This window comes from Vulpes lagopus, chromosome 14, assembly GCF_018345385.1.
Source record: "Vulpes lagopus strain Blue_001 chromosome 14, ASM1834538v1, whole genome shotgun sequence".
Taxonomy (NCBI): domain Eukaryota; kingdom Metazoa; phylum Chordata; class Mammalia; order Carnivora; family Canidae; genus Vulpes; species Vulpes lagopus.
Window position 1 is genome coordinate 6,063,326 of NC_054837.1, and position 13,418 is coordinate 6,076,743.

The 13,418-nt window shown below is 44.5% G+C and overlaps 1 protein-coding gene across 4 annotated transcripts in view; it reads right to left on the reverse strand.

Moving 5' to 3' along the window:
* SGMS1 (sphingomyelin synthase 1) overlaps nucleotides 1-13,418 on the reverse strand; it is a 245,197-nt gene that overhangs the window by 123,983 nt on the left and 107,796 nt on the right. For 3 of the 4 annotated variants that reach the window (XM_041728684.1, XM_041728685.1, XM_041728688.1), the window contains one exon: nucleotides 13,152-13,299. The gene's annotated coding sequence lies outside the window, so the exon portion shown is untranslated. Of the gene's footprint in view, nucleotides 1-11,380; nucleotides 11,437-13,151; nucleotides 13,300-13,418 lie in introns of all 4 variants that reach the window. The other variant, XM_041728687.1, reaches the window with a different exon arrangement.

The following is a 13,418-nucleotide window of genomic DNA, read 5'->3' on the forward strand; positions in this document are numbered from 1 at the left end:
ACTTATTTATTAACTAATCCCATATAATCATGTTTCTTAGCTCCAGGAAAAAGAACCCACGTACCTTTTTAAATAAGTTTTTATGTAAACTCCAAGAATACGGAGAAAGGGGACCCTCTTATGCTGCTGGTGGGAATGCAAACTGGCGCGGCCCATATATACCTTCTTAAAGAGAATTATCCCACGCACAGCAAAAGGGATGAGGCACCTCTGTCTGGTACTACGTGCTCACATCCTGTGTTCCAGCCTCAGAGCTGGTCAGCCTGGGGTGGCTCCCCATGCAAATCTGAAGGCCAGTGTCAAAGTGAAGCGATGAGCTAGGTCAGTTCCCACTCTCAGAATCTAACTGTGATACACATCACTTCCCTTCTCCTGGGCCTACTCTCGTCCCCTCCACTGATATTATCATTTGAAAATCAATGAGCTTCAACACTGCTAAGGCCAATGGGCAGTTCTCAGTTCTCATTTAATCTGACCTATTAGCAGCCCACGACACAAGTGACCTCTTGCTTCTGTTCAAAACGCTGGCTCTACTTGGCCCCCAGAACTCCACACACTCTCTCATGGGCCTTCCCTCTGGCAGATCCTTCTCACTGTCCTTTGTAGGCTCTTCCTCAGCTCTGCAAGGGCCCAAAGGGTCAATCAATTCTCCAATGTCTTCTCTGTTGTTGTCATTCCCTCTCTAGGTCAGCAGTCCTCAAGTGTTTTGCTCTCACGACCCCTTGACACTTTTAAAAAATGGCTAAGGAGCTCAAAATTCTCTTGTTTATGAGGGTTACATCCATACACAGTTATTATGACTGAAAACTGAGAAAATTCTTAAGTATTTATCTATTCATCTATAAGCAACGATAAGCCCATTACACGTCAACAAAAGTACCACAGGTACGCACTTGAACTCATAAAGACCTGACTCCCCACAGCCCCAACATTTTCTTCCTGCATGTTTCCATGCCTCAGGAAATAACAACTCATCAGTAGCTCAGGACAAAATCTTTGTGGAGAAACCCTGCATGCCTCTCCCTCCCAAATCCACACCTGACCACACTCAAGTTCACTTAGCCCTCTTTGGGAGTATATCCAGAACCCGACCACTTCCTCCTCAGCCCTCTCACTACTCCCCCCGACCTATCCAAGCTTACCCGGCTGGCCTAGACTGCCAAGAACCTCCTAACCGGTCTCCGTGCATCCTCCTATTTCCCCTACAGCCCACCCTTCACACAGCAACAGGAAGATTTAAGGCATACGTCAGATGGCTCCACTTCTCTGCTTACGGCCCCGGGTACCTTCCCGCCTCCCTGACTGCAAGAGCTAGAGTCCTCATCACACCCCACAGAGGCACTGATGACCTCCCTGAAGCCGCATCCTGCACCACCCCCTCAACCACTCCTCTCCAGCCATGCCGGCCTCGTGGCTGGTGCTCATACAGTGTGTTCTGTATGAGGGTCTCTGCAACTGTAGATTCTTCGGCCTGAGACAGCCTTCCCTCAGAGAGCCTGGGTCTGAGGCTTGCCCCTGTCAGCACTCACACAGCACACCAGATCAAAGATGGTATTTTCACCATCACTCCACACCCTTGCTCTGCTTTATTTTTCTTCCCAAACTCCCCATTACCTGGCATATATATCTCTCCTCCCTCTCCCAATACAATGAGAGCTGGGACCTTCTCTGGCTTCATGCTATACCCCAGTACCTAGAATAGTGCCTATGGAGTTGGCACTCAAGGCCGGTAGTTGAGTGGATGAACAGAGACATGGGTCCAGGTGGCATCAGAGACTGAGGGCCAGGGACGCCTGGCTTAGCTGGTGAAGTGTCTGCCTTCTGCTCACTCAGGCCATGATCCTGGGGTCAAGTCCCATGTCAGGCTCCCTGCTCAGTGGGAAGCCTGCTTCTCCCTCTCCCTCTGCCTACTACTCCTCAGGCTTGTGCTCTCTCTCAGTCAAATAAATAAATAAAATCTTAAAAAAAAAGAGAAAAGAAATTAAACAAAACTGAGGCCCAAAGTGACAACAAAGTAGAGAGAGGCCAGGAGAGCCCCACACAAACCAGCCTTGTGTAGGAGCAGAAGCTATAAATGTGGGAGAAGCAGCCTCCCCAAGACAAAGAAGACAAGAGCTGGGTGGCTTCTACCTCTATGAAGGCCAGGGAAGTAAATGATAATTTAAGCTTCACTCAAAATACGCAAACATCTTAAACAAAAAAGAATGACTGGCCGGTGCAAAGGAAAATGACCAGTCTGCTAGTCTACTTTGCAAACCCTCAGCCTACACACATGGACTTTTCAGCCATTCTTATGAAGGTTCCCAGAGTGGGGGCAACAGTATAATGTTAATGGTTATACGACATGAAATCCTTGTTGCCACTGAAATTCAGTGGGTCTGCCTAGAAAAGCCCACAGCAAATCACTTTGGTCAGGCGTCTAAGAGCAAGCATCAGAGTTACTTAAGAGTATATAAATCAGAGTCACAAAACCATTAACAGCACATTAGTCGACAAAGATTTTATTCGAAAAGAATAAAGACGTTTCCTTATCCTGAGCAAGAAGGAAAAGTAGCACATACGGACTCAGATGATGACGAGGACCCCCAGATCCCGCTGGGCGATGCGGGGCACCAGCAGTGGGGTCACCCACCGTCCTTCCTGGCAGGCTGTGGGGAAGAGGAGCTCAGGACCAGGCATCTCCTCCTCAGGCCCATGGTGGGGCCTTGCTTTAATTCGCCCCCAATTCAGTGTTTCATTATTCAGACTCCAACAAAACACCGCACCCAATGATCCAAGCCAACTGCCTTTTCCCAGCTCCAAAATACACAACAGTAAAGGAGACATCCTGGAGGGGATGGAGGAGACGCGGCCTGACTCTGGTCTCTGGCTCTGCTGGACTCTCTCCCCGGAAGCTACGACTTCTATGGGCTTCTACACAATTACAAGCATGCTCTTTTGAAACATCCCGAATAATATGAGAACAGAAATATTTTTAAAGTAAAGTCACTTTTAAACATCTTTAAATAGAGAAAAGGAAAAGCAGAAAGGGCGGTTCCCCTAAAAGTTCTTTCTTAACCTTCTTAAGAGACCCGAGGAAGGAAGACATAAATCTGGGGCTCTGCAAGCTGAGCAGATAAAACTAATCCACATCCCTCCCTGTCTAAGATGTTCGCTTGTTTGCGAACAGACATGGCCTGATCCTCGGGCTCATGATGTAGAACACCTTTTGCTGGGAGCTGGGAAGTTTCAGACAATGAACAGGAAGTCCCCTTTGAAGGCACCCAGGAGGTGGAGAGAGTGGGTGTGGCTGTGACAACCTGGATTTCAACCAGCGATCTGTGCCTGTGCAAGGTGGGGCCTGGCTCCTGGATCTGAAATAAAGAGAACATCTGGGCCTCAGTCTCCCTGCCCCAGAAAGAGCAGGCTCATCCCCTCCTCCTTCATGTCCTACTGGGAGGTCACCCTCACATGAAGGCCTCCCCTGCCTTCCTGACATCGTGCTACGGGGTGCATCTCACACACATGCACACAAGTGCCCACTCACACTGACACTCCCATCCAATTCTCAGCTGGTTTGGCCAGAACCCTGATCATCATCCAGCACACGAGCATTTTACTTGTTCATCTCTTTTATTCAAAGTCCTTCCCCCAGTAGGCTGCAAGCTCCAAGGTGTAGGCTTGGGCTTTTTGTTTTTCTGTTTGAAGTGGTTCACTACCTAAGTACATAAAGAGGGCCTAGAATGTAAAGTGATACCAAAAATTTGGTGAATGAAGGAAGCTTTGAAAGTCCCTGCAAGGTCCCAGGGTTTCTGTTCGTGGCAGAGTCCTGAGGATCTAGAAGTCACTCGCAGGTATTACTACCTTCAGAGAAGAGGCGATCTGAAACTGTTAATATTTTTTAAATAAAGCAAACAGCAATGTTAGAGATGACACAGAACTGCTCACGGAGTAGCAAAGGAGTGCAGAAGAAGGAACTATTATAAACCCACAGGGTGGGGTGGCAGGTGTGAGACGGCTCCGGGCTATCCTACCTGATGAAACCAGGAACTTTACAGAGTCTTCATGGTAAACAAGGATTCCAAGAGGACTGGGTTTCAAAGAGACTCTGGATTGCAAGTGGACGGGTGCCCACTGCGTGTTCTTCACCACGGAGCTACTCACCCCCCAACAGCTGGGCCCCATCACTGAGAAAGACCACTCAGTGGGTTTTATTTTATTTTGATTCACTCATTTTGACAGAAGGGAAAACCAACAGGATGTGAGAATGTCAGGACAATAATCATGCCTCCAAATATTTTTCTTAGTAGTGGCTTTTCTGACCATGTGGTGGTTTGTAAGTGATTCTGTTAATAATTAACATTTTTCCACCCACTATGCTGGAAGAAAAAGATTCTGTAAGTGAGCTATTACTTATATAATCTTTGCTTCTATTTTGGTTTCTTTCTCAAATTAATATTGGTGGAGATAAGTACATACAGTCAAAACAAAAATACCCAACACATCTTTGAGTATGCTATAAATAAATCATCAAAGGAGTGACCCAAGATTAAAACCCCCTGCACAAAAAGCAAAAGACTGATCTACATCAAAAAGGCTTTTCTTCATTATACTGAAGGATTTCTTAAGAAGTCCTCTTTAAATCAGTGAACTTTCCTTGGCACCTAAATTAATTCAATTTATTAAAAATATTAATATAATTTTCAGAAATGCATTCACTACATGAAAAAATACAACTGAGGACAGGAAAACCCCGGGAAAAGTCCATGCTATCAAATTTTGAGCAAAAAACAATAAATAGTGAATGCTTTGGATTAAATTATTTAAAAGCCTAAAGATATTCATAATGTGGGCTGCAAACCATTTTCCTCGTTAGAAACCATTTGCACCAATGCCAACTCAAAGTAAACATTACAATATCTTAAAAACAGCCACTTCTTCATGACTAAATGTGAAGATCCATTATGCTAACATTTTATAAAATTAAAATTCTAAATCAGAAAAAAACTTAGGATATTAATTCCTCTAAGCCCTTGGAATACTAATTTTGTTACTACTCATCATAATGTGGTCTTATGTAAAAGTCTATGGCTGACAAGTCATGCTCGTAATCCAGCTGGCATGTTTACCATGGAATGCTCCCACTTCTTTTCCCAGCAAATATGTAAAGTACACTACTTATTTTCATGATTGATTAGTTTATTTATTTATTTATTTATTTATTTATTTATTTAATTTATTTCAGAGAGAGAGCAGGACAGAGGGAGAAGCAGACTCCCTGCTGAGCAGGGAGCTCCACATGGGACTCCATCCTGGGACCCTGAGATCACGACCTGAGCTGAAGGCAGACGCTTCACCAACTGAGCCACCCAGGTGACCTCATTTTCAAGAGTTCAGAATATTTATCTGTACCAGGCAATTTTTATCCCTACTCTGGTCAGTGCTTTCTACTTGTGCTTTCTACCAATTTAAATCAACTTTAAACCAAATGAAACCCTATTTCATTTAACATTTGCTTGGTACCATAATATATGTTTGAACAATTAATTGTTAGCTCAAGTCACGCTGTTTCCAGGACACTGTGGTCTAATGTGGTGGTGCTGACGCATGACTCAGATGGCAGGTCCTTTTCTGCAAAATTAATCCAGGATGGGATTCTCAAAGAGCAAAGGCTGAGGCTCACAACAGAGTATGTGATTCATTCAGGCTCACGAGTGGCACACAGACACGTTACACAATCCTATCAGATGGCAGAGCTTCTCACTATCTAGAGCTCTGCTTGGGTTTTATTCAGAGTACAGAGCCAACTGAAGTTTCAAATCATAAAACTGATTCCGCAGGTCTGCGCACTGTGCAGGTAAACCACAACATCAAGGATTTCTTCTTAAGAGTGATTCCTTGTTTACATCACTGCACAGTCTACCACTTGCAGCTATTTTCACTTACAGAAAATAATCTACTCATTCAGAATCAAAGTAACACAGAATAAAAGGACTGACCTCCATCAGAGCCTCTCAGGACATCACCATGAGGACCCATGGCAGATATCATATTGGGGGAATCAAAAATTTACTTAGAAGGGTAAAATTATATGATAGAATAAAACATGAGACAGCTAATTAAAATCGATGAACAAAACTAAATCTCATTTCAATAAGTATTGCCTTCTTACTTCATCTATTAGAAGCGCCTACTAAAAACAAAGCAACAAAACAGGTCTTTCCTTCCGACAGAATGACACAGCTACCCTAGCTCAAAAAAAAAAAAAAAAAAAAAAAAAAAAAAAAAACCCAACAACTAAGGAAATACATCTTTTTTAAATACACCAGTTTGGGTGACAATCAAGAGACATCAGAAGAAGGACCAAAACAAGAACCCCAGTACACCTGACCTTCCATTACAATTCTTACATGGGCACAAGAGGAGATAAACCAGGCCTGCTCAGCTCTGAGTTAACAGATCCTGGCATAACACGGGACCCCACAGAACTATGCCCTCGGGATACAGGCAATTTCTTCTTAAAGTGAGCACATTCGGAGTGGGGGGGGTAGTTGTGTCACTCTGCAGGAAGGAAAGACCTGTTTTTGTTGCTTAAATTTTATTTTAAAAATATTACCATACTGACTTTAGAAGGGACCAAAAATAATGGTTTAAAATTTTAAAAGTAAAAAAACGTATTTATTGATTACCTATGTACTCAGTATTGTACCTTTGTGTAGGCTCTGCAGATAAAGCAGTATAATAAAAATAAATTAATTAATTAATTAAATCTGAGAGTATAAAATCCGTATTTCATCAAGGACAGTCTAAACAGCAGATTAAAAACAAACTGAACAAACTGAAAAGAAATTGGTGAACCAAAGGACAAATGCAAAGAAACAGTCCAGAACTGTACACCTAAGGACAAAGACAACAAAAATAAAAAAGGGACACCCAGTGGAAAGTGAGAAAGTATAACATATGTCTTGTGGAGTTTCCTTTTGAAGAAAATAATAAAGAAATAAGGAACGGGCATTATTCTAATGAATAACAGAAAAATTTTCCTAATATCAATCTTCAGATTCAGAAAACCCCAAAATCATAATCAGGAGAAAGGAAAGGAAGGACACATATGCAAATCATGACTACCAAAGACAAAGCAGAATCTTTAAAGCAGCCAGAAAGAGAGCCGAGCTATGTAAGCTGGACTTGGATCATCACACAAGAGCTAAGCAGGCACAGGACAGGGGTGGAAGGTCAGGGCGGAACCCGAGGTCTGCGTTGGAGGCCAGCAGGAACGAGGTGGGAGACAGAGAGGGCCTCAAATGCCAAGCTAGAGAGTCCACTTATATCACAAAATGAGGGGCCAGTCATCCCTCAAGGCTCTGATGAAGGAACAGAACCCGGAGTAGCATGAGAAAAACTAACCGCTCAGCTGGACCAGAGGCAGAGCCAGCCAGGGGGAAGGCCACTAGAGACCAGTCTACGGTAACATGGACCTTCCCAGGGCAGTGATCAACTAGTGGAAAGAGACAAAATAAGGCAGGCAAAGGGGACATGGTAAAGGAAACCCAGCAGTGAGAGTCCGTGAAAGTTTGTGAGACTTAAATAGAATCAGTCCAATTCCTCCATCTTCTACCCTTACAAATAGATCACACTTTTTTCTGGGATGGATCTGAAATTTCCCTTTATGTGTTATGGGTCGGCAACAAATTATTTTAAATTCTACTTCCACAAACTACTTTAACAAGCAAGTTACCTCAGTTTCCCCCAATGAATGCTAGTACCTTGAGAAACATTTCATTCCTTAGTTCCTACAGAACACACAAAGGAGTCTCATCTCTTCTCAGGATTACTGAAGACAGTAAATGTAAAAGTACAGGTAGTACAAGAGGTAAATAGCCAACCATACACAGCTGTACATTTTGGATTCAATCCAAAGTAGTCTTTCCTATGCCAAAACTCTGTCACCCTCTTTTAGTTTCCTCACAGCACTTATCCACAGTCTTGTTTATCTACCTTTGCATCACTTGTCTCCCTAAACCACCCTGACCCACTCCCACCGGACTAAACAATTAATGAGGAAAGAGATCTTGTTTGCATTGCTCGCCACTTGACTCATAACTAGATCGTGTGCAGCATAAAGCAGAGATAATCAATAGCTACTGGATGGGTGGATGGATGGATGGGCAGGTGGGTGGGTTGATGGATGCATAGGTGGGCACATGGATGGGTGGGTAGATGTATGGAAGGATACACTCAGGACTGCAGTACGGCACAATTCCAGGAGTACCATTAATTCACATGGAGTGGCTTGTACAGTACACAGAAAGTAGAGCCCTATACTATGGCAGGAAGTAGGCCAAGAGCTGGTGTTAGCCAAAAGGTAGACAGCTCAGACCCTATTTGACTTCAATGTATCCTGTTACATTTGGAAATTGGGCAAATTTACTCCTTTCCTGTTAGAGATAAACAAGAATTTTCTCTCTTTTTCACAAGACTAATCTCGTTCTTTGAATAATCGAATATACATTCATGCTAAGCTCTTCCCATGTGGACACTCCTGCATCAACTAACCTGTCAATAAGCAGTTAATATTTTTAACTATTGACTAAGGATTCTGAGCTCCAGCTGTGAACTAGACATTGTAAATTCTGCAGTCAGTTCCTTATTCTCCCCTGGTCACAAATGTCTTTAGGGAAATTGTTTACATAGTCGACTGAGCTGTGGTACAAATATACCTTAATGTTCCTGATTCAGAAGTGGTCAGTTCTGCAACTCATCAATATCAACCTTCAATTTAAGACTGCCTACCAAAAATGTTTTAAAAGAATGTAGAAATAGGTAATGAAGATTTCACAAACTATCAGGCTCAATTTCCTGCGCCACATCACTCTGACATCAAGAACATCTTCCCAGTATCCACATCAACCCCAACACAGACACCAGTCTCCTGGGGCCCCTCCCTGACAAGTTATAACTACCACCCTTTGCTGACCCCATTCACTAAAGTTATGTTCCACCGCCCATGCTTGTAAGGTTATCCCACCATCTCTCTTAACCTTACAACTTTTGAGGCACATCTATGGAAACTACGATCTTAAAAGCATGTCAGTCTATGGGAATCCCAACTGGAGGGATTATGTTAAGTATCAAGCCCAAGAAGCACAGTGTCATGTCCTTGCAGGAGAAATATGGGCATGAGGGAAATGTAAAGCAACCCTGTGTGACCATGTGTCTTCCTTCTCTTGTCAACCTCCCGTAAGGTCTCCATGCCACAGAGACTCTGTCTTTACCTCCCTAAACAGCAGAGTCCTTTCTCGAAACAAAACTTTGTGGACATTCAATAAATAAAACATAGAAAAGCAGAGCTACTGGCTGATGGGACAATAAGCAGGTCATAGACATTGTCCTCCTCCCTTGGCCCTAACCTAGCCCCAGGCACACTGGAATCCCAAAGGCAACAAGGAACCAGATCTAGAGAGCAGTGACCTGGTGGGGATGGCAATGGCAATGATGGTGGTGACAGTGATAATTTAACTTAGTAACGATGCCTCTAAGAGAAGAAGAAGGAACAATACAGTCCCCACCCCATGCCAGCCTGTTGGAGCACTTCTACTAAATGTTTACCCATGGCACCTGTAAGCCCCTCAGTCGGGGAACTCCAATGGCTAGGTGCACAGAGCTCTTGGATTCATAGCCATGCTCGGGCTGCACCAGGAATGTACCCCCCCCCCCCCAGCAACCTGCAAAAGCAGCATCGTTTAGGGGACCTATGGCCTCCTGTCTGACCTAGGGCTTAACCCACATGAAAGAGCCAAAGAAAGTGGGAGGAGGGGAAATGCTCAATGAGATAGCACATGAATTATCATATACCTTAAGCAACTACCAGGGTGAAAACCTGCAGATCAGAGTTTGAGAAGTTTCACTTTAGTTTGGAGAAATTGGTTGTCAAAGGTTGTGTCACCTCCACAGCGCTGGCGTGGTTCAGTCGGTTAAGCACCTGACTCTCGATCTCAGCTCAGGTCATGATCTCAGGATCATGAGATGGAGCCCCATACCGGGCTCCGCACCGAGTATGGAGCCTGCTTGAGATTCTCTCCCCATACCCCTCCCCCTACTCATGCACTTGTGCTTGTTCACTCTCCCTTTCTCTCAGAAAAACCAAAAACCAAAACCCAAAAAAGCCCAAAGGTGAGTCACCTCAATAAAAGGAAAAGCAGGTTTCAAAGTGTCCTGGTCAAGAGAGAATTTCCCGTGCTCCCTTCATGCATGGCGTTTGTCCCGGGGAATTTACAAGTCACTGTCACTGCATAATGTGACAGAAATTACCTGGGTTTTCTCATCACTGAGTCTTGACCATCATTAGTCATTTTACAGGACGTATGAACACCATTGGCAATTATGTTTATTTTAATACTTCTGTCCGAGCGCCATGGCCTACTTTGGAGTACTAGCTGAGCGGGTAAGGATCAGGTCTTTCAGATAACCAGATGGAACCACTTACGCAGTTGCCCACAGAGAACATCTTATAGTCAATTTTCAGTATGTCATAAAAGAAAATTTTAAAAGATGGGGGAAACATGGAAGTTATAGCAAGTAAAAGTGGATCCAGAACACTATCATTCCAACTCTGTACTTTTTCAGAGATATACTCACTCATAAGAATAAAAACTGGAAGCATCCACACCAAAATGTTATCAGGGGCTACCTGAGTGGTAGTGGGCATTTTGTTGTTTGAAATCATCAGTGCTTACCACGTCTCTGGTGTAATGTCAGGGAAAAGATACATTTAAAAACAAAAAGAAATTTTACAGTGACACTGATTCAATATATCTGAAATTTTGAGGTTTGCATATCTTGTAAATTTTGGGATTCCTGTAGAAAGGCCAGGGCTGCCCCAACCTGTGTGCATGTGTGGCCAAACTCCAGACAGCATTCCTTCGAAAGGAGCAGAAAGCAGCTCATGCCACAGCTCAGGTGAGCCAAGCCTCGCTGCCCCAGCAGCACACAGGGAAGGACATGTGGCCAGAGCAGACAGACGCTCCTCCTAGCCACTCAAAGGTGGCTCAGTCCACCATCAGCCACGCAGCACAGCCTCACCAGTGACAGCACCAGGCCCGTCTAGAAGCCTTCACTTCTGTGAAGACAAGGCTCATTTAACTGTTGGTGGTAAGGCTGCCTTTGTATTAATGCAAAGCACAAAAAAAAAAAAAAAACCCTTGGACGTGTCTGCCGTCAAAGTGTCATGGCTGTGAGCAAACAGTGAGGCAGCGTTAATTGTCCAAAGCACAGTGAATGAAATCAAGCCAAGCTGGGTTCAAGCACTGGCTCTACCAGTCTCTGACTGCTTGAGGCGGGCAGGCTTCATAATGTCACCGCCTCAGCTGACTCATGCTTCAGAGAAGGTAGACACACCTACCTCCCAGGCTTTAGTGAAGATTTAAAATATTTACAGGTACATACAGCATCTGCCAACTAAATAAAAATATTTTAGAAGCCTAAATACACAGATTCTCAAATCATGTAGCCCACTATTGAAAAAAAAAGTGGATTTTACTTATTCTCAAACTGCTTCAAACTTAAAACTCACATCCTGCAGGGCAACTTCCTAGCTGCACACACTGACGTGACCACCCAGCCAACACTATGAACTTGAACAGATGGTCTATGTTTCAAAGGCTATGGGCTCTGAAACAACTCTGTGAACTCCATGAGAAGATCGCTTGGCAAAACAGCAGGTCTGTGCTACGTCATCCTCATGGACCCTGTTCGGAAAGGATCTGGGTAATGCTGCTGCATCAGAAACATGCAAGCCCACTCCTACTGCCTCTCCTGGCCTCATCAGCTCAGAACGTATCAATGGAGATATGAGAGCCTACATCAGACAAGGCGCACTCTTCATGTCTCAGATGCCAGTAAAGTTATGAAACAATAACTGCTAGAAATATTAAACTTTAAGATGCTTATTAAAGGGGATCCCTGGGTGGCTCAGCGGTTTAGCACCTGCCTTTGGCGCAGGGCGCAATCCTGGAGTCCCGGGATCGAGTCCCACGTGGGGCTCCCAGCATGGAGCCTGCTTCTCCCTCCTCCTGTGTCTCTGCCTCTCTCTCTCTCTGTTTGTGTCTATCATGAATAAATAAATAAATAAGTCTTAAAAAAAAAAAAGATGCTTATTAAATGTTGTAAGTGTAGTCATAAACCAAACAAGAATCCATGAAATTGGAACAAGTAGGAAAAATGGTGGAGAAAGCAGAGTGGAAGATTTAAATTCCACAAGCATTAGGGTATTTTTCAAATCTCGCTTCAAAAAGGGGAGACAGCACGGGACACGGTCTCCATGGCACAGACTGAGAGACAGACCTACCGTACGCCCACTGTGTTGGCCAGGCGCACTGTGGGAAACAGCAGGCCAGCCACATAACCACTTGGAACCTTAGTACCCTCGTCTAGGAAAGGGAGCTTGACGTTCCCATGATAACGTGATGACCACAGACATAAAATACTTGGCCCCAGACCCATCCACAGTGTTCTAAGTCTGTAGATTAAAAGGAAAACAAAAAAACCTAAAGGATCAAGGTGACACATACATGATGTGGCCTGTTCCATAAGGAGCCAGCATATCAAAAGACATCCACTGGAGGTCACAGGATATGAAATGACCGACGACCCTGACCTTGACAACAAACTTTATTGAGGAGATAAGAACTGTAGGCTATCGAGAAGGAAATAAAGTAATCACTACCCACTGTACCTGTAGGGGGAGGGGCCGTCGGGGCAGGTCACAGTTCAGGGCCAACAGGGCATCCGTCAGGGTAAGAGTGAAACCAAGAAGGGACAGCTGATTCAGAGGCCACGTGCTCACTGAGCTTTGCTACTGGCTTCCCTGTTCCAGACTCAAAGGCAGGGAGGTATCTGGCTGCAAATGTGTTATCCCTTTCACCTGCCCAGAGCTTCAAGGTGCCCATTATGGTCTTTCTTGTCCTTGGGGCATCAGGAAGGGGTCCGCGGGGCTGCATCAGGGCTGCTCTAGGAGGAGTTAAGAGCAGCATCCCTCTGCTTGGTCAAGTTGCTTCTGGGGCCAGAAGCTGAGTGACTGTGCTGCCCTAAGAACCACCTCCATTCCAGAGATGGGCCCGAGGACAGCAGAAGTAGCCATGCCAGGTCCAGCCGCAGCTCTGGCTGCTACCTACCTCCTCAGCTGCTCTTCTGTATTTATCCACAGGCTCCTTTTCTGTTATTCTCGTATGTGCCTCCTCAGGCAGGGTCTCGTCTCTTCCTTCATAACGACGTTCCCGACCAGATGCTTTTGTGCAATCCTCCAAAATCTCAATGATGATCCTGCAATGGATGAACAACTGAAGCTTGGCCACTGTGAAAATGGAACCATAAAGCCCTAAAGCTGAGACACTCCTTCTAAATCCAGTCCATGTCACTGTGAGCAAAAACATTAAAGTATT